This window comes from Poecilia reticulata, chromosome 5 (assembly GCF_904066995.2).
Source record: "Poecilia reticulata chromosome 5, P_reticulata-male-v2, whole genome shotgun sequence".
In the NCBI taxonomy this organism is placed as follows: domain Eukaryota; kingdom Metazoa; phylum Chordata; class Actinopteri; order Cyprinodontiformes; family Poeciliidae; genus Poecilia; species Poecilia reticulata.
The window spans coordinates 24566628-24590997 of NC_088834.1; the positions used below are offsets into that span (position 1 = coordinate 24566628).

The 24370-nt window shown below is 41.3% G+C and overlaps 2 long non-coding RNA genes across 2 annotated transcripts; both read left to right on the forward strand.

Annotated features, from left to right (window-relative positions):
• Positions 1–3428: 3428 nt before the first annotated feature.
• LOC145551742 (uncharacterized) lies at positions 3429–7829 on the forward strand. Its single transcript, XR_014087635.1, has 2 exons — positions 3429–6817; positions 6892–7829. It is a non-coding gene; the product is annotated as an uncharacterized LOC145551742 (long non-coding RNA).
• Positions 7830–14903: 7074 nt separating this feature from the next.
• LOC103465023 (uncharacterized) lies at positions 14904–24139 on the forward strand. The gene is made up of 2 exons (XR_533740.3): positions 14904–23827; positions 23904–24139. It is a non-coding gene; the product is annotated as an uncharacterized LOC103465023 (long non-coding RNA).
• The last annotated feature ends 231 nt before the right edge of the window (positions 24140–24370 follow it).

Here is a 24370-nt window from a genome sequence, read left to right on the forward strand (position 1 = left end):
TGGTATTGTACTGTGGTCTTCACCTTCCAGGCCTTTTGCAGTTCCTCTCTGAGGCCCTGGTATTTCTGCAGTTTCTCGTGCTCCTTTTTCCTGATGTTGTAGTCACTTGGTACTGCTACATCCACCACAACGGCTTTCCTCTGTTGTTTATCCACCACCACAATGTCCGGTTGGTTCGTCATTACCATTTTGTCTGTCTGGATCTGGAAGTCCCACAGGATCTTAGCTCGGTTATTCTCCACCACCTTTGGGGGTGTTCCCCACTTTGATCTTCCAGTCCATATTCTGCAGATGTTCCTGTACACTATGCCTGCCACTTGGTTATGTCATTCCATGTATGCTTTCCCTGCTAGCATCTTGCACCCTGCTGTTATGTGCTGGACTGTCTCAGGGGAATCCTTGCACAACCTACATCTTGGGTCTTGTCTGGTGTGGTAGATCTGAGCCTCTATTGCTCTGGTGTTTAGGGCCTGTTCCTGTGCAGCCAGGATGAGAGCCTCTGTGCTGTCATTGAGTCCAGCTTTTTCCAGCCATTGGTAGGATTTCCTGATATCAGCCACTTCAGTTATTTGTCGGTGGTACATCCCATGTAGGGGCTTGTCCTCCCATCATGGTACCTCCAGCACCTCATCCTCTGTTCCCCCATTGTCTGAGACATTTATTGAGCACATTGCCTGTTGAGATCTTGTCCTTGGTGTATTTATGGATATTGGATGTTTCATCCTGGACAGTGGCTCTCACACTCACTAGTCCTCTGCCTCTTTCCTTGTGGCTAGTCTCAGGGTGCTGGATTTGGGGTGGGCCCCTCCATGCATGGTTAGTAGGTTCTGAGTCTTAACATCCGTGGTGTTTATCTCCTCCTTTGGCCAACTAGCTATTCCTGCAGGATCTCTGATTACTGGTAAGGCGTAGCTGTTTACTGCACTGATCTTGTTCTTGCCATTGAGCTGGCTTCTCAGGACTTGCCTTATTCGTTGGAGGTATTTGGCTGTGACTCCTTTCCTTGTGACCTCATCGAGGTTGCCATTTGCTTGTGGTATTCCCAGGTACTTGTAACTGTCCTCAATGTCTGCTATTGTTCCTTCTAGGAGTGAGACCCCTTCTGTGTGGACGACCTTCCCTCCATCCGACCACACTTCTCTAGTCCGAATAACATCCCAATGTCAGTGCTGTAGATCCTGGTGGTGTGTATTAGTGAGTCGATGTCTCGCTCGCTCTTGGCGTACAGCTTAATGTCATCCATGTAGAGGAGGGTTAGGGTAACATTAATGGTGGCCCCATTCTTGAGTCGGTATCCGTAGCCAGTCTTGTTGGTGATTTGGCTGAGGGGGTTCAGATGTAGAACAGCAGTGGACACTTGTGCAAGTGGTTTGCAGTTTGCATTATATATAAATAAAAAAATAAAATAACAAAACTGCATCTGCAAACCAATTGTGCAAGTGGTTTGCAGTATATATTTAAAAAAATAAAATAAAATAAATAAATAAAAAACTGCCCTGAGACAGACTGGCGACCTGTCCAGGGTGTACTCCGCCTCTCGCCAGGAACGTTAGCTGGAGATAGGCACCAGCAACCCTCCCAACCCCACTAAAGGACAAGGGTGTAAAGAAAATGGATGGATGGATGGAATAAATAAAAAACTGCCCTGCGACAGACTGGCGACCTGTCCAGGGTGTATCCCGCCTCTCGCCCAGAACTTTAGCTGGAGATAGGCACCAGCACCCCTTCCGAACCCCACTAAGGGAAAAGGGTGTAAGATAATTGATGGACGGATAAAAAACTGCAACTGAAAACCAATTGTGCAGTTTGCAGTATATATATTAAAAAATAAATAAATAAAAAAACCTGCAACTGCAAACCACTTGCACAAGTGTTAATCAAATGGGGCAGAAATCAAAAACTCTGGAAAGAATCATAATTCTTTCCAGGAAACTCTCTGCCCCCACTGCTGTTCTGCATAGGTCTGAATCCCCTCAGCCAAATCATCAACGTGAGCCATCCCGTCCTTCCAAACAGACTCCAGGATGGTGGCTCATGGGATCCTCCCAGTCAGAGCCGTCATGCACTCCCGCGACATCTGCCCCCGACCCGGAGTCGGTTAGGCACCTTCTGTGGGAGTGTAGCGCTGCTGTGGACCTGTGGGCAAAGGCCGGCTCCTTGCAATTCCCATACTTGCCAGTAAGGGAGGTCCTCGACACGCAGCTAGTGCTGCATAGGGTGAGCCACCGGAAAACATAAAAAAGGGCCTCATGGAGATGTGGCTCACCCTAGCCACCATATGGACCTCCAGAAACCTGCTGGTAAGCAGGCGCAGGCAGATGCCCACCCACGTTTCTGTGATCCGAATGGTGGCAAAAAAAAGAACATACAGAGCTACAGGTGGCGCGCCTGTAGCTCAAGGACACAGGCACAAAGAAGAATCGCCTGCGCCTCTTTGGACGAAGGAGCAGGCGCTCCACGGACAGAGGTCCCAGCAGCAGGGCCCTGGCTCTCCGGGTGAGGCAGGTGGGAAGGAGCAATGAGGGAGGAAAGCCCCTCTGAGCACCATCGCTGTTTGGAAAGACGGGATGGCTCCAAACTTCAACCAGACTGGCCACGGATACCGACTCAAGAATGCAGCCACCAAAAGTCTCCTCCTCTACATGGATGGCATCAAGCTGTACGCCAAGAGCGAGCGAGACATCGACTCACTGATCCGCACCACCAGGACCTACAGCACTGACATTGGGATGTCATTCGGACTAGAGAACTGTGGCGGATGGAGGGAACGTCATCCACACAGAAGGGGTCTCACTCCCAGAAGGAACAATAGCAGACATTGAGGACAGTTACAAGTACCTGGGAATACCACAAGCAAATGGCAACCTGAATGAGGTCACAAGGAAAGGAGCCACAGCCAAATATGAGGGGGTACCCAAAAGTTTCCAGAATGACGCTGCTGCACGCGCAGTTTTCGTAGTACACGATTCTGCCTCTAGGTTAGCGGTTCTCAACGTGGGCGGTGCCGCCCCCCCAGGGGGCGTTCAGAGGACGGCAGGGGACGCTGGCGGACATTTTTTCAAAAGGGGGCGCTGGGATGCCTTTGAGGGGCGTTTAGTCGAAGGTAAACTTTACACCTTAAATGCACAACAATGCCAGTTTAGACTTTGAGCAACTTGGTAAAACTGTATTGTGTAACATTAAACCATGCTTGGCTGCAGCTGTATTGATGGCAGCTCTTCTTCTATTCAGTGTTTGTAGCTTCTGTTAGCTTCTTGGCGCAGCTCCGTTCTTCTTCTACTGGTAGCTAAAATCACGATACTCTCGCTGTGTATCCCTCTGAAAAATGAACCCATTTAAATAAAGAAATCAAGAAATCCCTCATGGGTGATACCACGATAGAGGGCGTGCATTTTATAGCCTTAACACCGGTGCTGTAAGTTGTCCGGTAGGAAACTGGTGTGATAGAACAACACAGCACTTTTAAATTTCAATAATCAGAATGCAGTATAGCCTATATGTGCTGCATCGCTTTTCCCCATCGATACGCTTCCCGACCGCCGAGCACCTTGGGGGCTTAAAAAAAAGACGTGCACATTGCGCAAAACTCTGAAACAGGAGAAGCGGGACATAAAACGGAGCGACGAACTAGATGTGAATTATGGCATAAAAACAGAGAATCCGACACTGAACATTGAAAAAAATCAACACATGATGTGAAACACATGACGATTAGACGGCGCAGCAGGTGATGAGTGAAAATTATTGACGGTGAGCGTCAATAAATGATAAAATAAATCTAGCAACAGGAAAGAAACTAAAGTGGACATAGCAATAAACCAAGAGAGGATAATACTAATCAAAGGAAACTAAATGGAAATGAATGAAGAACAAAATGCAAGAATTAACTAAGAAACTAAAGTAAATACAGAGGAATAAACTGGTATGGCAAGACCTTTCGAGCAATAATTAATACAGAGGACTGTATGGCAAGAATAAACAGACACTATTTCCAGATAAGGTATTGTTGAAATGTCATGGGTTTGTTGAGACCCCATCTAGTACTGAGAATAAATATATCTTACAGACCATAACGGTAAAGAACTGATCACTTATTTATGTTTTTAATTAGCTTTGATATATTTATTTCTTCAATATTAATTTTCATGTCAGTGTCATGAGGTTGAGACTCCATGACACTTTCAATTGGACTTATTAGGATTTGATTAAGGATTTGTTTCTGTCTCATATTTGTATGGCATTAAAAGGACCTGGAACTTTTGTTTCTCCACTGAAAGTTCTGGTTTGCACAATAAATGCCATGTGGGTGAAGTTTTATGGATGATACTCTGATGTCCCATTCTCCTGAAGGCAGCACAGAGCTGCACCACCAGAAACTGACAAACACTGATGTAGTTACAGTTCTATCCATGTTTAAATGTTGCAGAGCTCAGTCGTTTTGCAAATAGTTCAAAGTTTAAACTGGCATTACTGTACATCTTTTATCTGGCCATTTTGTGCAAGATTTAACAACTAGAAAACGGCACAAAATAAGATTTTTTTTCCCACTCTGATTGGCTGCTGTTAGGCCTACAAATTTTAACTTGAATGTTCATTGCATTTTTCGTAGACTCCTGTGAAAATAATTTCTATTCCCATGACTTTTTTTGTTCTCTGGGAAATTATTTTTGATGATAAATACAGAAACAAGCATAAAAATCAAAACATCTACAATAGTGATAGTAATATTAATGATAAAATATAGTCAGTGCAAAGTAGCCTGCAAATTCTTTGGTGGGGGGCGGTGAGGGACCTGGATAAGGGCTAGGGGGGCGCTGGCTTGAAAAATGTTGAGAAACACTGCTCTAGGTATTTGTTCAACCACGCCTTCTCAATCAGTGTGCCAAGCGGCGTTGATGTGGAAGGTTTCATCCACCCGCAGTGAATTTTGTTGTAAGAGCTGTTTTGTCCAGCCGTCGTTTTTCTTCATGGAGAAGTTTGCGTGGCTGAAGCTTTGCTTCCTGCTCAGGAAAAACGCATCGGAAACCGTTCAAATGTTAGACCGCTTACAAGGATGACGCTATGTGTCAAGCTCAAGTTTACTCATGTTCACCCGCTTTAAAAATGGTGAATTGTCAATTGATGATCAACCGCTTTTTTTCCGGAGCAGGAAGCAAAGCTTCAGCCGTGTGCTGCTCATAGAACTTCTCCTTGAAGAAAAACGACTGCTGGACAAAACAGCTCTTGCAAGAAAATTCACTGCGGGTAGATGAAACCTTCCACATCAACGCTGCTTGGCACACTGATTGAGAAGGCGTGGTTGAACAAATACCTAGCGGCAGAATCGCGTACTACAAAAACTGCGCGTGCAGCAGCGTCATTCTGGAAACTTTTGGGCACCCCCTCGTACCTCCAACAAATAAGGCAAGTCCTGAGAAGCCAGCTTAATGGCAAATACAAGATCCGTGCGATAAACAGCTACTCACCAGAGTAGGGCTGTTCTAAACGATTATTTTAGTAATCGAGTAATCTATAGATTTTTCTTACGATTAATCGAGTAATCGGATAAAAACAATTATGAAATAAAATATTGGTAAATCTTCCATAACACCAGTGTTACTATCGGATATCAACATCAGTCTATTTTTTCCACATTTGTGCTTCCCTACCAGTTACTTTTTTGTAGACCGGGGGAGCAATACGGGATATTTACGGCTCCTCCGTTCAGAAACTCATCTACCAGCCATGTTCCGCCTCCCGTTTGTTCAGACCGGGATGATATAAGTTTATTGTGCGGTTCGTCCGTAAAGCTGCTCTTACCCTGTAAGCATCAACCCTCAGCCGCCCGCTGTGTTCAGTCTCTCCGCTCACCTGTATAAATCCTCCTCAGCTTCTTCCCGCTGTTCAACCAGCAGCTCCGGAGCAGAAAGGCTGCCAAACTCCCGGCATCATTTTAAGGATGTTTATTGGTCCCACAAAAACGATGAAAACCCGAAATTATCACCAATCAGTAAAATCCCCGCGGGCCGAACTTGAAGATTGGACGTTATGCCGCTAACACGTAGCTTCCGTCAACAACTCGGAGGCGGAAGTCAGAGCTTCGCGCAACGCAAATAATGTTCCGGCTGAAACACGGTGCGCTAAATGATAAAACATAAATTAACAAAGCTTCGAGGCAGGTCAATTTTCCTCGAGGAATTTTAATAATCGAGGTACTCGAATCACTCGAGGAATCGTTTCAGCCCTACACCAGAGTAATCAGAGACCCTGCAGGAATAATCAGCTGGCCAAAGGAGGAGATGAAGACCACCGATGTTAAGACACTCGGAAACTACTGACCATGCATGGAGTGCTCCACCCCAAATCTAGCATTCTGACCAAACACGAGTCGTAGGGAAGGTAAATAAGGCAGGTGATTCCTTGATATAAATTGACTTGAGTTTTCTAAATTGAGGGAACCAAACCTTTTTGGAATCCTAAAGACCTTTATTGGAAATAACAAACTGTTCCACAAACAAGAGCCATAATACTGGATGGATAATAAATGACTAAAACTATATGATCACGTAAAAGGTTAAAATAAGATTCATAAATATATATGCATAGAAAACAACAAGAAAAATGACAAAACAAACCCTAATTGATTTCTATTTGCTTTTTCTCTTTCTCTCTGTCTGAGCCTCGCGCGGTGCATCTGACCTCTGACCTCAACTCTTCCCATCTGTCCTCCCATGGACCAGATGATGTCCCTCCTACAAAACCAGCCGATGAAAATGATCGAGAAGATCTGGAGGATCAAGAAGACAGAAAAGACCTCCATCACCTCCAGGGGACAACTGTCAGTCTCCTGTTGAGCATTTGGACTGAAAACTGAGACTGAGCTTTAACAACCTCCACTGGTCTGCTGCCCAGTATCAGCGTAGAGGAAGAAAAGCTAAACATGCTTCAGAGCTGTGAGAGAAGACGACTCTGAACTGTTGACGCTTGTTTCATCTGTGGACAACATGGACATTTCCTGAGGGACGATCTGGACAACCCAAAGATCCAACACCAGAACCAGTTGGACTGACAGGAAGCCAGAGAAGAGAGACGGGGGAGGATTTGGCTGCAGCAACGCTGAGACTGAGTGGGGGAGAGGGACGAGAAGGAAGAAATAACATGAATCCACATCAACCACTGTGAAGGACGACCTGTCTGTAACATCCATCTAGATCACGACTTTAAATCTGAAACAACAGAGCAACAGAGTGAGCAGCAAAACTTCACTCTACCAAGTATCAAGTACTTCAACTTTTGACACCAAAGAGGACAATGTCCAGAGCAACAACTAGTTTATATGTTTCTGAAAGGCTCTCCACTCAAAGAACTATTGCTGGTCCACTGTCGAGTGACCAAAGCAGAGAGTGAAGATTTATACTTTTATGACAGGAGGTAACAAATCCTCCTGAGCAGGCGATCAGTGTTCCTGTTTCTACGCTTTACCTACTTTCCAGATGGAAAATCTGCGCTTTCTTGTTGGGTTTTGAACGGACACTTATCTATACCTTCACTGCACTAATGTAATTTTTTTTGTTTTGTTGGGTTTTCTAGAAAACACATGAAATTGGGTAGCTTAATTATGATCATTCTTAGTTGTTTGACTCCTGAGGATGTTTAAGAGTTTAGAAATTCATTCTTCTAGACATAAGAGAAGTAAATTTAAAATTAACTTTAATGTGTTTAAAAGACTCATGTGTTGTCTCTGCCTGGCAGAGCTTTCCATCCAGAATTGCTTCATGATTGATTGTCCTGCAAGCTCTCTGTATTGTGCATAATTCATAAATAAACCTAATTGAGTGATTTTACCTGAACAGTGCTTGGTAAGTTTTTTTCCACAACAATGGACAAAACATTAAAGGCTCTCAAGTAAAAAGCGTGGCAGTTTTAGCTAATGTTGGACCCATGAGCCAATGCTAACATTAGCATATTAGCCTGCAAAGACTTTTATGCGTCATCTTTTCAAAGAAAAATTAACCTGTAACCATATATGCGAGTAGTAAAGGCATACATGACACATGAAAATATACTGAAGACGAATAACTCACCTTTAAAGAAGCTCTGTTTCTTCCAGTGGAAGCTTCCCGCACTTTACTGCGCACTGCTGAGCTGAAGCATTCACTCCAGTGACAAAAATAGTCAAATTCAGTTTACTCAAAATAATGTAGTCTTGTACTTTTCTCAGGCCAAACATGTACATTGCTCACATTACTTGAGTTGAATAAACAATTTAGTGAGACTTGAGTAAAGCATACAAACCTAATTTAAGTAAGAATAGGTATTGCCTTTTACATTGTTCTAGGCAAGTGCGTAGGAACGAGTCTGTCATTGGGGGCGACGCATATCGGAAACCTGACAGATCAGTAAATATTTTGAGCAGTAATGTCAAACAATTATGCCATATCACTTCAGTAATGCGTTACTCTAATCTGACCCTTGTTTCAGTAACAAGTATTCTAACACGTTACTATTTACAATCCAATAATCAGGATTCCAGGATGAACACTCACTTTAGCATTTGCCTCACAACTAGCAAGCTACATACTCTGGTAGCACAGACTACCAGATTCTGATATATCTTAATGGTCAAAAGACATTTGATTATTGGTCAAAATGCACTGATATAAATTGACTTGCAGTTGAACTGGTTGTACTTCTTTCTAAAACCAAAGTAAAAAACAAATAATAAAATAGGACTCAGCAGTTTTAAACTCAATACAGCAGTTTGACCAACAAAAATAAAATCTAAAAAACAAGTTTTGTTCTTCTTGAACAACTCTCTACATCAGTGCAACAGTTTGATCTACAAAATAAATAAAAATGATGCTTTTCACGTCTGACACCTTAGCTCCTCACTGTTAACTCAGACTCACTTTCCAGCCCTGCATTCAGTAACTTAGCAAACATGAGCCATAAAAAACACTGAGGCAAAAAGCCTAAATGTTTTTATTCTCCTGTCATTTTTAGACGCAAACATTTAATTAAAAATATCTACAGATATGTGTTTCTGTCTCTGCCTCCCTCTGACTCTCTGCAACCTGGTGTTCCTGCATGGATTCATGGATTTACAACAGACACTACAGTAATTTACAGGATCAGAATGTGAACTAAATATAAAAAGTATGTTTTTATCATACAGAATGATAATTTAAACAACTTCATTTTCAGATGTATACATTATTATACATCTCAACTCTATTTACTTTGTAGCAAAAATTTTCACAAATTTATTTTTAAACCTCTCCTCAAGCACTTTTCTTATTGTCTCATGTAATTAATCTAATTTTTATATAATTAATATAATTAATATAATTTTTATATCTTCACACTCTGAAACTCCACCTGGCTCTCCTATGCCTGATCTGCTCCTCTCATAATAAAATAATTTAGCTTATTTAAGCGCTCTGCTAATGCGCTGTAAAAGCATGCGAGTGGAAGATTTTAAAATTCTTCGCAACTGAGGTGAAATTATTGGGGGGACGAATGTGACTCTCTTCAATATTGGGTGGCGGGTGGGGGGGGACATGTCCCCCGCTTCCTACGCCTATGCAAGTGACGCTAAAAGTTGGACGAAGTCCCCACCGTCTGTGAAAGCGAAGCGCTGCTGATTTTACATGTCGCCATATCTTATGATTTATGCAGCGCCATTATATAACTGACGATTAGACAGACATCTTCTCCCGCTCAGAGGAAACCACTGCACATGTCGGGAGCTTCACGTGCGAGCAAAGTTGGAGGCGATGGGTGACAACAGACACGTAAATCACGTTATTGCTAGGATTTTACGGCGCCACCTTAAGACACTGAACTTCACATTTTAACGGAAAAAAAGCTCAATGCGACTTGGATGTAACGAGTAACGCGACACTTTTGTAGAAATGTAGTAAAGTAAAAAGGACAGATACTTACTGTAAAATGTAGTGGAGTAAAAGTATAAAGTACCCATTATTAAATCTACTTAAGTACAGATACACGAAAATTGTACTTAAGTACAGTAACAAAGTACATGTACTTCGTTACTTCCCACTACTGGGTATCACCCATGGAGGGATTTCTTTATTTCTTGATTTAAATGGCTTCATTTTTCAGAGGGATTCACAGTGGGGGTATCGTGATTTTATCTACCAGTAGCAGGAGAACGGAGCTGCGCCAAGAAGCTAACAGAAGCTAACAAACACTGAATAGAAGAAGAAGAGCTGCCATCGATACAGTTGCAGCCAAGCATGATTTAATGTTACATAATACAGTTTTATCAAGTTGCTCAAAGTCTAAACTGGTATTGTTGAGCATTTAAGGTGTAAAGTTTACCTTTGACCAAACGCCCCCCAAAGGCATCCCAGCGCCCCCCTTTTGTAAAAATGTCCGCCAGCGCCCCCTGCAATCCTCTGAACGCCCTCTGGGGGGCGGTACCGCCCACGTTGAGAACCGCTAAACTAAAGGCTTCTGAGAGTTCTTCCAGATAACTCCTCTTAGTCTAAAATACTACAGAGTGATTCAGTTGGCTGCTGAGAGCGACGCTGAGTGAGAAGTTTGCAGAAACTCATTCATGAAGAGTGGTGGCAATTTGGGCATCTGCCGAGGGCGCCATCTTGTTGGGGGTGGACACCATTACCTTCACAAGTCATTTCATGTGCAAACAAAGGGCCATATAAGCAAACACTGACCACCAATGATTATCAAAATACACACATCATATTAAATCCCTGGATTCAAATACAACATTAAAAGCTTGAGCAAATTCATAACAGAACAATCTGATCCTAAACCTTAAAAAACACATGGGGAAGGAAGGAGGTCCCGGGATCTCTGTGGGATTTATTAGATGCCTACACCGCTTGTAATATGAGACTTAGTTTGACAGAGCATCAAGCCAATTCCTCAGAACAAACAGAAAACGGCCCATTATGAAGAGATGTTTCTCCATGCGTGGCCGAGAGCTTACAGTGGAAGGAAAGAGGACACACACTCGCCCCCAGCATCCCGAGAAGCTGTCACATTGATGCAGTACACTCAGACAAAATGTTCAGAGCGCACGATTCCCTCGGCTTTCGAGCTATGTGCTACTGAAGTGTAAAAAGAAATTAGAGGGTGCCTTCTTTTAAGAGGAAGCAATCATCAAGAGGTTGTTACATGTGCAAACTTTCTCCGGAGGCCTCAGATGGAACCGTTTTTTGATCCGGGGATCTGAAATGCGTCTGTCGCAGAGGCCTGCTTGTGTGTTAACGTGTGTGTTTGAGTTTCAGAGGGACGGTAAGCCGGGGATTTAGGGCACGGTTTTCTGGGTTGCAACTAAATGCCACCTGTCTGTCCCAAAAAATATAAATAAATAAAATCCACATAGAAGACTTAAAAACGTTGGTCTGAAAAAAACGTTTACAGAGAGCTGTCCTCAGCGCTCTTAAAAAATGAACAACAACCCAAATCTGACTGAGTTATAGGTCAACACATTCTTAATCAAAGGAAAAGTTACTGAGAGATGTAGGAGTAGCACATCTTTCTAAAAACTTGCATGAAGTTACGTGACAGTGTGTGGCTGATTTCACCTCTTTGTTAGTCAGCCTGGAGCTTCTTTAGGCTAAAAGTGAAGCTTCATGTATTTCACATTTAGTCCTGCTGCAAATAATGATTTCTGAGTCGTATTTTAGAGCGCTCCTGAGATCTGCCTTTGGGCGTGGGGTTGATATATGTCTAAAACTAACTTTTGGATTGATTTAAAATGATTTTAAAAAAACAGAAAACCAAGCCATTTGCTGCAGTTTGCCTCATTATTCGGTGAAAATTGCATCAGTTATAAAAGCGTAACTCTTTGGCATAATTTTCTTCACCGAAAACAAAACATAAGGTATTCCTCGTGTTGTGCAACAGAAGTCTAGTTTTGGCTAGTTGCTAAGGGCAATTAAAACTAAATCTAATCATTTAAATCCAAATCACTAAGTGGGGGCACCACCTGATCGAGACCATCAAGAATAAATAGCCAAATGTTTCAGTCTCAGTTATTATTTAGGAATATCTGCCTGATAAACTTTATAAATAATTGATGAAACCATAAGTCGAGCGCTGGCGTTATCTGAACATAAAGATGCTTCACATCATGTAATAAACACAGACACTTCTCTCAAATATACAGAATTCAACCTTATGTGATAGTTTTTGGATAGTGGTCAATCTTCTTAAATCTTGACTTTTGATCAATTATGATCTGTCCAACATTTTTGCTCTAAGATTTTTCCAGAAGATTCTCTGAAAGTTGTGAGCAGCGCATCGTTTCTCCTTCTGATCGCTCCAGCTCAGCCACTATAAACAGAACCACTCACGTCAGACGGGTGTTTTCTTGATGGGTGATAAAATCCATCACCTCGCGAAAAATTTTGCCCATTTCCACACGAATCCGGACGCACTGCAGCTTAAGACCTGAACAATGCAAGCAGAATCATCTCCAAAACAGCCCAGAGCCACCAGGTCCAGTTACTGGTAGATAATGTTGAGTTTGTGTATGTCACATAATGTTTGTTTGCTCACTGAAAGTAAAAAAAAAAAAGAATTAAAGAGTGACTCATTTGAGCATGTTCCCCTTTTCACACATTATTATTAACGACGCCAGTGTTTTTAGATCTGAACTCTTTAACGTGCATTCATTCTTTTTTTTTTTTTTTAATGAGGGTCTTATCCACCATTAGCCTCGCTGTCATTTACCTTTCTCTCCAAATAGGATGCAGAGTTCTTCCTGGCAGCCTGAGCACATCCTACACTGACATCCTCAGTCACCTGAAGAGGAACTGCATCACTCCATGTGCATTTTGCTTGTGTTCCCCACCACCTCCAACTATTTGTCTTTGCATGCCCCGCTGATCTAAGTGCCTGCATGCACACAGTGAATTAAAAGTGTCCCCTTTTTCTATCTTCTTGCACCCAGGTGCGCAGATCCGCTCAGCAAACATGAGCCTGACCTCGATAGTTAAGGAAAAACACCAGACACCCAGATCTGCAATGCAAATTGTCACCACACGATCCTCTGGAATGACTGTGAAGGGCGACCAGTGTAGCCAATTAAAATTTAATTCTCACTTCATACTTTCTCATCCCATGCAGCCACACCTTAGCAAACCAAGCTATTTCATGGCAAATGCACATTTTGCACAATAAATCACTCAGAGAAGAGATGGATTACTTCCACCCGTCATTTTAATGATTGGCCGTTTTCCAGGATTATGGGAAAGTTAATGTTCTCTTACCAACCGGAGGAGATTCCAGTGAATGTCAAGGTGAGCACAAGCGCACGCTTTACAGCCCCTCTTTTGGATTCAGGGAAATATTTAGCGGATTGGAAGAGGAGGAGAGCCTTCTGTGATTCGCAGCGCAACACTTTGTGCAGCGTGCCGGGGAGCACAAACGTCTCTGGACTGTCAGTTACTGATTTTCACTTTTTCATTTCTTTTTTTTTGTTTGTTTTCAAGCCATCCACTGCTGCAGAGAGACATCCAAAGCACTCGGCATCCATCAGTCAAATGTTTGTGCACTTCTCCTCTCCCAGTTCGACTTTTCATCACTCAACTGGATGACGCTATGCAGTTGAACTGTTTTTCTTTAAACTTTCTTTTTTCTTTTTTTTCTTTTTTACCACTTAAACCTCACCCCATGCTTTTGCTCCAGACAAGTAAAATCCCGCCCATTGTGTACCAAACAAATAATGTAACTCTATGATTCATTTGCTAATGGGTAATATTTTAAACATAATTTTGTATGACTCAATGCAAAATATATGTAAAAAAAAAAAAAAAAAAAAAAGAGCACAAGACAAGCAACCAAAAGTTCAGTATTAATATTAAACCGAACCCAGACATTTATACCAAAGACTCCAAAGCTAATAACAGTGATGGCAAAGCCTCTGGCTGCAATTTATTCAAAAGTTCAAAGTCAGTTCATAATTTCTTCAAATTATTTCGGGCCACAAAAATGTCTTTTGGTGCTCATGGTTCACCTGTCCTAGTTGGACACAACGTTAAAAGCCTTATATGTATTCTGTCATTTGGCTCACTCACTGAGGAACAAAAGCAAACAAGTAAATTGCTGCTCCATGTGGTTTGCTGAGCGTGGTCTTTCTTTCTTGTTTGTTTTTTATTTAACGACACGACATGAGATCATCAACAAAAGTTTTCATGAAAAGCTGTCCAGGGCCATAAAGCTGGGACAATGAAATCCTCTGCTTCCCAAATGTAAGACTTTTTTGCCTCTTGGCTGCGCAGATGTTGAGTAAAAGAAGACAGAACGACAGATTTGTCTCCTGTTTGGTTTTCAGAGAGAAGTTTGAGACAACAGAGGCTTCTCTCTGTGGGCTTCAATGTGAGATTTAGTGACAGAATTTGCTGCCTTTCGCCTTCGTGCCTCAGTGCAGTGGAACAACGGGGATTTGAATTTGAAGTCGTCCTTGTTTCAGATGAAAATCCCTGCTTAGCTCGTGGGCTCTGTTAGCCTGAGTTTGTTCTGAGTTTTCAGTGTCTTAGATGGCGTCCAGTCAAAGCTAACGAGTCCAGTCGGCCCACCCAGCAGGCCTGTGGTCGCTCCATGCAGCCGCTCTATGACGACACGGGGCGCTGGGGAAATGTCTTAAACAAAACCTGTTAAGTACAAGGAAGAGATTCTTATATCTGAGTGTACATTTGTTTTAACTTTAGATAAAAATGGTGAGGGGGAAAATCAGATATTCTGACAAATGAGGAAAATGTAAAACTGAAACTGTTATTAAAAAAAAAGTGCAATCATTGTCATTTGCTATTTGTTAATTTTTCATCTTTCTAATCATAGTGTAAACAATAATATGTGCTTTTAATTACTACAAAAAAAACTCCAATTCAAACTTTTAAAAGCAGTAAAATTGCATAATAATAACTATTAGATTTAATGTGGACCGTGAGAATCTGAACTATTACTATTGGTCTAACAGGTTATTATGTTTAGTACTTTGTTCTTTGCCGTCTCAATTTTGTGTAAGTTCACTACTTAAGCATGTTGTTCAACTCTTGTATGAATTAATTACCTTAAACTCTAAATTAAATGCAGCCACTCTCACACAAGTCAGGCTGATATATGTGTAAAAGAAGACACATATATCTGGTGTTTACTTACCATGTAACATTTTACTCTTACACTTTTTAAAATATTGTATTGTTTAAAACACTACACTTTTTTTGCTGCAGCTAGGTTTTTAGTTTTTCTTTAGCTTTTGTTAGGTAAAAAATGACAAAGATTAATTATAAATAAATTTTAAAAAAGGCAGCGCCTGATTGATGTGCATGGTGCGATTATTTCTCCCGGGAAAAAATTTGCAGGTCTTACTTCCACCTGGTGTTTTATGACTGATTGTCCTCTCGATTACTTCCAGTTTGTGTCGCTCTACAGAATACAAACAGAGTTTTAACAAACTCAGTTTGCACATCTCTCAATTCAAAGAGATTTTTTTTTAACCGCCTACATAAGGAGGATAAAAAAACAAACAAACTTGTGAATCTTCCACATAAAAACAATATAAAACTGTTTAAACGTTACACAAAAGCGTATTTTCTTCCTTAACCCGGGGTACGCCTACAAGTTGTACATCTGTTTGCAGACGTCCTGATCCTGTGTCTGTTCTAAACTTTGAAAACTGATCCATACATTCAGCCACAGGAGGAGGACTACCTCCCTCTACTTCATTGTCTCAGACAGCATAACCTGCCGCATAACCTTATCGCTCCCCAGCAGCCATGTGGGTCAGCCTTACTCACTCGATCTTTTCGGTCAACTTAAATGCCACCCGATCGTTGTGGCAGACTTTGGGAAATAATATGCTTCTGCCAGTGTAATTCGAGTGGACCGTCCAGCGCAGCCTGCTACCAGTAATCCTGTAAGGCTGCAGGACGCGGAGAGGAAATGATGACCGCAGACTTGGTGCTCTGGCTCCTCTTGCTCTCCTTAAACCTGTGGCCCACTTTCAGCTAGCAAGAGAAAAAGGCACACGTTGAAAAACGACTGCCAAAACTTTGATCGACGTACTGTCCGCTTAACGTAATGAAAAACAAAGGTGAAAATAACGCATGACGGATTTTGTACCCGCTTTCGCCAGCACGCCGTCAATTGCTGTACATATCTGAAGTTTATTTGTGCTGATGAACCAAACGAGGTCTGGAGTTGCTGAGTCGATGAATTCATCAAAGGCATCTGCTCGTAAATGGATGCACACAGACATGTTTGGCTTAGAAGGCTGCAGCAAACAATGCATGACAGAATACACCAGAGGAAAAAACCCAGCATCAGCAATAAATAAAGCAAAAAAAAAAAAAGTTTTTTTTTTTTTTTCAAATTTAGCTGCATCCGTAGAGTGAAACGTGAATCCACCTCAACAATAACCTGCTGAACCTTTTCCCTCGTGGGGAAAAAGAGGAGGAAGGCTGACAGCCGTGGCAGGTTGCTGAAAACTCAAACCGCAGGGAGCCGAGGAACAACAGGGACAATGTGGCCTGACGTCCCAGTGAGTCAGTCTGTTAGTGCAGCGGCTGTAAACCTCTGTGGTTTTAGTGCCGCGTTTGTGGCTCTTTGTTTTGTTGTTGTTGTTGTTGTTGTTTTACTGGCCCTCGTATGTGGCACTCTGGCACAGGTCAGAGGTCACATTCAGCATGTCTTTTATTCATGGACAAGATTATAAAACTATAACCATTTTTACTATTACCTGCTGCAATACATCGTCGCCAGAATTCAAGAATAAAGCTGGTCAACAGCCAAAAAACAAAATTGTCTGGGGTTTTTTCAGCTGTTTTAGGGTCATTTTGATGAGCTGGATCTAAAAATCACACTGGCTTTGCTCAACCAAACGGATGTCATTTTTGGATTCAGCCGTGCAGAACAGTCTTAATTCAGTAAAAAAAAAAAACAACTTCCAAAAAATATTCTTCTGTAACCCAGTGTAATGTAGTTGTTACAGTGTGAGAAAAGGTGCTTTCTTCATCGCTTCTTTCCTTTCCTCCTTATGTTTCCTTCTTTCTCTTCCTCTTGTCTTATTTTTAGTCTGAATATCCTTCCTTCTACCTGTCCCTCAGTTCCTCTTCCCTTCATCCTTCCGCCTGTCCGTGTTCTCTGCGTCCTTCTTTCCTTCCTTTCTTTTGTGTATTTCACTTCCCTTCATTCTTTGTGTCTTTACTTCTTTTATTCTTCCTCTTCTTTCTGATCCCATTGCTGTTTTTCTTCCTTTCTCTGTTTTATCCAGTGTCTGTAAAACCTGCTGCTGTCTAATAACAACACATTGTAACCTGCTGTACTGGAACTAAACAAACATCTGATTTGATGCCCGTAGTTGATCGAATGCTGACTGCAATCCTGTAGCTACACAACAAAGGCTTTTTCAGCAATTACCACCAACCACTTCCTTAACTGCCTTCCCAGACTCACAGACATTTACTCTCCTTTAACAATGTCGATGCTGTGAAGGACGTAGTGTTGTGGCATGATTGAGAGACGGATCGCGCTTCAGCTAATTAGACGGTGGGGGAAACAGGATCCGTTAAGTGTTTACATACGTTGCACTTGCTCTCATGGGTCTGTGCTCCCATTGTCACGCTTGACTTGAAGCCCAAGCGCGCGTGCTAACTCACCCACGTTCACGCACAAAGACGGTGTCATGTTAGGTCGCCACGTAGCAGCAGCAGTGTCTGGGGGATGCCACCAGCTGGCAGATGTTTTCCTAGTTGCAGCTCATATCGCAGGTAGGAAACAAAAAGAGGGAAAAAGCTTGTGAGAAATAAAGTAAAAAAAATACATGATCAGCGAGTGTCTTAGGTGACTGTAAAGCTTTGGGAGATGTTCAGGCTTTGAGTAGGGGCCAAGAGGAATGAAACGCTCACGGCGTAAGGTCAAGCAGAAGAAAACCAACAAGGAATAAACATACTAAAGGAACTACTATCAAAGCACTCGATGCCGAGAAGCCTTTAGAGACGCGGGAAAGTGAAAGGGATTAAAGTCCAAGAGGAGTCAGACATGAAAGAGGCCGAAAGGGATTCCAACAAAAATAAAATAGTGGCTTGGAAAGCAAGAATAGCCCAAGATGGCAAAAAAAAGAAAAGCGGGTCTGTGAACATCTCATCAGAGTCCCTGAGTGGGACAGAGACAACATCATCAGATGTTGAAAAGAGGAAAACCTCTCCCTGCTTTTGTGGATAAATTATTTTCTTTTCTAGACTGTTACTAACACACAAGACCATATTAACATTGGTCTTGTGTGGTCATGTTACATTTTCACATTTTACGACTAGTAAGTGTAAATCTAACATGCTGTTGTAAAGGAAAGAATGTGATCACATTGGAAATCCTCAAAGAAGCAACTCACACCACCGAGGGTTCAGCTTTCACACTCTTGCTTAGCTTGTCAGAGACTGTCTGGGTATCCAGGAAGAGAGAGCACCTTCACAGCATCTATAATACGTTTTTACACATCAGGCTCAGCCACAGATTAGTTGGTTTTAACGCAGAAAACCTCAAAGTGTCGGTAAAAGCTCCTGCAAGCTTATAACTCATTGACGATCCAGTCTGACTCGTTTATGGATTGTTACGAGCAAAATGTAAAGACGTAGCTGCCTAGTTGACAAAAACAAAACAAAACAAAACAAAGTAGGTTTTGAATTTAGTGATTTTGGGGTTCAAAACCGCGATTAACTTTTCGACCTAAGAAATTTTTATCCGAGGTAGCGCTCACTGGGAGTGTAAGCTTAGCCCAAATCCAGAAAATAAAATTTAAAAATAATTAAGCAGAGCACAACTGTAAAACGTCTCCTGACTCACTGCAGCTAGCAGCAACAAGCTCCTGCACAACGTTTTGTCTCCAATACATCTCCCCTTTATTCATGCGAATAAACAAAATCACTGGCATAAGCGTACTTCCAGACTCAGGAGGTGAGACTTTGAAAATCTGCAAAGTGATACAGAAATAGACTTCTCTTGTTCTTATTCTCCAAAGAATGTTCCCAGCAGCTCAGCAAAGTGCTAACATCATGAGGTTATTTCCTGGTGGAGGAGCAAAGACTTCCATCGCTACTCATCACACACTCCTTATATAAAGATCCAGCCTAAAACATGTCCTCCTTGTAGGCTTGTATTAACTGATAATCATCTGCAGTCGATTATTTCTTTACTATATTAGATAAATAAAAGAGCTTCCTTTCTTCAGCCTGCAGCTTTTTCCTTTTCCTCATGTCGGCTGTCTGTATAAAATGATTTGAAAGCTTTGTGGAAACTCTTCGCTGAGACAAAGTAATATCACTTTCCATTTGTCAGAGGAATGCTTTGCACTACTGAGCAGGCAATCTCTGTTGCAGCAGAGATGAAAGAAGCGTATTCATCTAAGCTACGTTTCTGCCACATCTAATTTTCACCAGGTCTTTCATCCTCCTGCAGCTTATGACCAATTGTTCTTTTATCGGACCCTGATGAAAACCGTCGGACAAGCAGATGCAATTAGGTTTTTTTTTTTATTATTATTGAAGAGTTTAGGAATGGTGTGTTTTTTCTAAGCTATTGTACGCAATGTTGCTCCGATTTAGGCTTACTTTCGGGATCATGTCATTTGAGGAACAGCTAGTATAAGAATCTCAGCAGTGGGGTCAGCTGTTGATTTGACAAAAAATGTGCAGGGGTTTCCAATTTAACTGAGTAGTTGTAGACTTCAAAACTTCTCCCCAGGTAAGGGAAGGTAATTTTATCTTTATAGCACATTTGCAGCTACAAGGCAATTCAAAGTGCTTTACATTAATTAGAAAAGAAGTACAAGCAAAATAAAAGAAAAGAAAAGCAAAAGGAAAACAAAAAGCACTCCACAATTAATAAACTAATAGGAGTTTCTCAGGATAAACTAAAAGAAAAGTAAAGTATTGGTTCCCCACATTTAATAAGAATGAGCAGTCTGTCATTTATAAACTAGCAGGGGTTTCTCTTGTTCTGATAAAACTAGATGTCGGTTCTCCATGTCTGATTCTATGCTGTCTAAGTTTGTTCTGTTTTTTTTTGTTTAACTAACAGGAGTTTCTCTGGGTTTTTCTCCGATATTAAAAGTTTAACGCTAAATGTTGATCTACAGTGATAATGCTAAGTTTGTTTTAATTTCTGCTCGAGGCTGATAGGCTGGAAGAAGTTTATCTGGATAAGCTAATAGCAATTTCTCTGGATAATAATCTAACATAATCTAAAAAAGTATGAAGGTCTAAAGTAATGAGTTCTCCACAATTTCTAAAAGTCTTGATGTAGCAGTTGCCAGAAGAAAGTCACTCGCCCTCTGCATTATGTTAGGTGTAATATTTGGTGCAGACGGGTTTGTGCTGAAAGACTATTTTTGTAGGAGTTTCATTAAGCCCCTGATTTCACACGAAAGGAACATAATGCAGCAGCACACAGTGACGATTTGTGAAGGATTTGCACCCGAGTGCAGAGAGGAGGACGGCAGTCGGATGCTGAGGTGAAGGTTTATTTAAAAGAAAATGTGCAAATTGGAGGAATAAACGTCTGAGAGGCATCTGACTGGAGAGAGCAGAGACAACGGTGACAGCCTCCACAAGCATAGCAGATTCAATAAAAGAGGGATCTAACAAGGAGGTAATGAAAGCGAGAGGCTTTTAACAGCGGGGAGGTGATTACTGGTACAAGACGAGACTAATAACCAGAGTGCAGTCCGGCCGGGTGGGAACCTGAACTGAGGCGGTGAGGGAAAATGACTAACGTAGAAATGAACACAGACGCGCCAGAATAGGAGACAGAAGGACTTTACGAAATGGGAAGCTAAAGTCTGGTACCAACGTAAGGATCCAAACCCAAACACATGAAAGAACGAAGAATATTCACAAAAATGTAAACTACTAGTGCGGTAAGCAAAACAAATTTAAAAACCTCACAACAACTTAACTTGACTATACAGGACAAGACTCCATGACTATCATGCTATTTTATTGGAAAGAGATTCCAGTAAGTCCACCAAAAACCAGCTTAACAGTAGGAACTGGAAAGACTAACTCAAAGGCAACATCTGGAAGTAACTGAGATGCTACAGTAGCCATTTCAAAATATTTCTCCTTTTCCGTTCTACATGTTCACTCCAGTCCAGTTACAGTATCGATCGGATCGGTTTAGGAAAGTTCCCAATTATTTTTTATAACATTTTATTACAATAACTCCAAGTCATAATTTTTATCCATGATTGTTTGTTTTATCCTTCCAGATAAAGTTTGCTTCTTTGAAGTTGTGTTGGCTATGCATTAACCTGCTTGAAACAATGAGACAATGTGAGATATTTAATTCACGCTTTTCCTGCACAACTGAAATGGATTGTTTATGAATGACCCTGGCGATTATTTGTTGTTTTCCTCACTGTGTTTGGCATGCATCTCTGAAGTGATATAACTGCATGTGGTAGCAACATACCACTACATTTCTTATTGTTTGATTTTATTACAGGAAAGAGAATAATGTATATGTTTACTGAAAGTTTACAAAAGTTAGTGTGATGCCAATGTTCAAATGTTGTTTCATCTGTCATGAGACCCAAAACATGATTATAAGTACCTGATATGATGGGCTGTGTGGACAGGATTTAGTATCACTGTTACTTCAAATGCCGCTCTGGCAAGACTGAATGTCATCTGGTAAATAGCAGGGAGCCACTTAATTTCACAGCTGAATGTTTTCAGACGTCACAAGCAGGAACTCCAACCAGTGCAACTGAAAGGAGCCTGCAGGGTAACAAAAGTTGAAAAAAATGTACACTCTATTCTAGCCATGTAAGGCAGATAAGATAATGTGCAGGGGTGAGGATGGAGAAATAAGTGGATGCACACACACACAAAAAAAGAGGTTCAACTTGTCCAGCTCAGTAATTGCGTGTTTCATTGAATGACTTCAAATTCTCGGTGATACTCACAGTGCATGATGCAATTGTCTATCTTTGAACATAACTGGCCCAGAAAACAGCCCTAATTCGCTTCATTTTATACGCTGAAGTATAGGAAGAAACTGCTGAATTAACACTGGGGTGATGAAATTGTGCACCACAGTCTGCTGGGGAAAGAAAAAAAAACAATCTTAATGGAAATAAAGACCAGAATAAATGAGGGAAAGCTGAAGTTTGAAAGTCAGATCAGAAACACTTTGATGGATAGAAGACTATGAGAGATGGATATGACTTGTTGGGAGAATCCATGCTGAGATGAAAACATACAGGTGAAACAGGTACAGGCCAATTTCTTGGTAAGTGGAAAATCCATTAGAATAAAGTCTGGTCAATATTTAGTGGAGTAAAAAACTCTAACATTGAAAACCTTTGAAAAACTCCAACCTTTAAGTTACATATGTGAAAATGTGGAAAAGCCACTACTAGCTCATATCTGGTGCAGGATCTGAAAATGTATTTTCCAACTAAATAATAATGGATTTGATCAAAGTTTGGATTTTTTTTTTCAGATCTTTGAATGTGAGATTTGTGCTATTACAATAATAAAAAAAAGAATTTTTACACATCTTTAATAGGGTTAATGTCAGTGAAAAGAACAATTAAAATTAAGGGACAGTGCCCTTTGGGAAAGTGTGTAAAAGGTCTTAGAATGGTTTCCTTCTTTAATTTAACGTCATTGTGTTATGATAAAAAATAAATAAAACTGCTGCTGTTCTCCAACAATGAGCTTCTGGGATTTCTGTCTCTCTTTACAGCTTTATCTGTCACGGCTGCGGCTGTTTTGAAATTCATCGCTATTGTGACAGTTTCAGTGACCAGCTATTTTCCAAAGCAATGTTCTGACTCATGAAGATAAACATGCATCTGCCTAGTTTGAATGGCATGTTCTCTTATTTTGTTGAACAGTGACTTGGAGAAATGGGCCTCGGTGTCACGTCTTATTTATTCCCCAGGGAGACAGGAAGTAATCAATCTTTCTTCAAAAGATTTAGCATTTGTCGTAGCTCTTTGTTTCTCCTTTAAATTGTTTAAAATTAGAAGTTTTGTTTTTCTAAAATGTTCGATTTTACTCATCTCAAACAGAAAGGTGGGGATAAATCTCAGCAGTGCTGCTTTTAAAGCCCCCACTTTGTCTTATTTATTAATGCTTGAGTCTGCATTACTCATTCTGCCAACCAAACGTTAAAAATCTGTTAAAATGTAATGTTTTGATATTCTTCAAGACAGTTGCCCTCTGCAGGAACCCGCCTGCATAATAAACAGAAGCACAATATCTTTTGGAAAGAAAAAATATCGGCACTAGCTGAATCATTTTTGGCAAGAGCAGGCGGGGCCACCACGGGGATTTGTCACTTACTTATTTGTCATCGAAAATATCTGTAAGATGGCGCTACAGAGGACAGACCAATTGTTTCCTCTGAGCGAGAAACGTGTACGTTTCAAACGGAGCATTATCGCCAGGGACCACATCCGGCTTTCAGCAGCATCGCTGTTTGAGTGCGGCAGAATGAACGCCACACCTATACGAACAGCAACGTGTCAGCAGCAATTAAAAAGATCCAGCTACCGCATGAATGTGAAATCTGTCTCTTCCGCTGGATTTATCTGTCCGCTTATTAGACCGCAGACGATTTCAGGTCCTGTGCGGCTCTGTGTGCGGGCGGCGCCGTCAGGTGCCGTGACCTGCGTCCTGTTTAGACGTCACGCAAAGAGACAGCGGCTACTGGTAAACAAACCCCACCGCAACAGCTGCCCCTTTCAATGACCCGAGACAGGCAGAAGCGGATACAGCGGTGGAATAAGAATTTAACACACCGCATCGAGTTTTTAAGTTTTCCCACCTAAAAATACGGAGAGGTATTTATCATAGCAATATCTCAACTGTGAGAAACAGAATATATAAATAATATGTCTCTCTTCCGCTGTTGGATAGAGTCTTGCCCTGGTGACGGACGGGCCGCTGTCCAGGTACCACACAAGATGAGCGCATTTTCCTCCTCTACACTCATCGGAGGTTGAACTTTTGTAACCCCAGATGCAAAAGTTCAAAACTTCACTTGTCTCAGTTTTGTCGCAGTAGAGCAGGTCAATCAATAGTGTACTCTTCAAATTAGAAAATACACCCTGTCAAATTAGAAAAAATAAATAAATATTCACATGTATCTCATACATGGGGTTATCATATTTTGTTGACTCATATCTTTTGTTGCAAATACAATAGACGAGTTACTTCCATCTATTAAGCATTTCATTTAAATACATAAAGACGGGTTAGCGGGGTAATTTACAATTCATATGCAAATAATAATATCCTTAATGAAGTCGGTTTCTGATCACGTATTTCAAACTTACCCAATTATTCTCGACTGTTTTATTTGAACAGTCAGATTTTTTTAAATG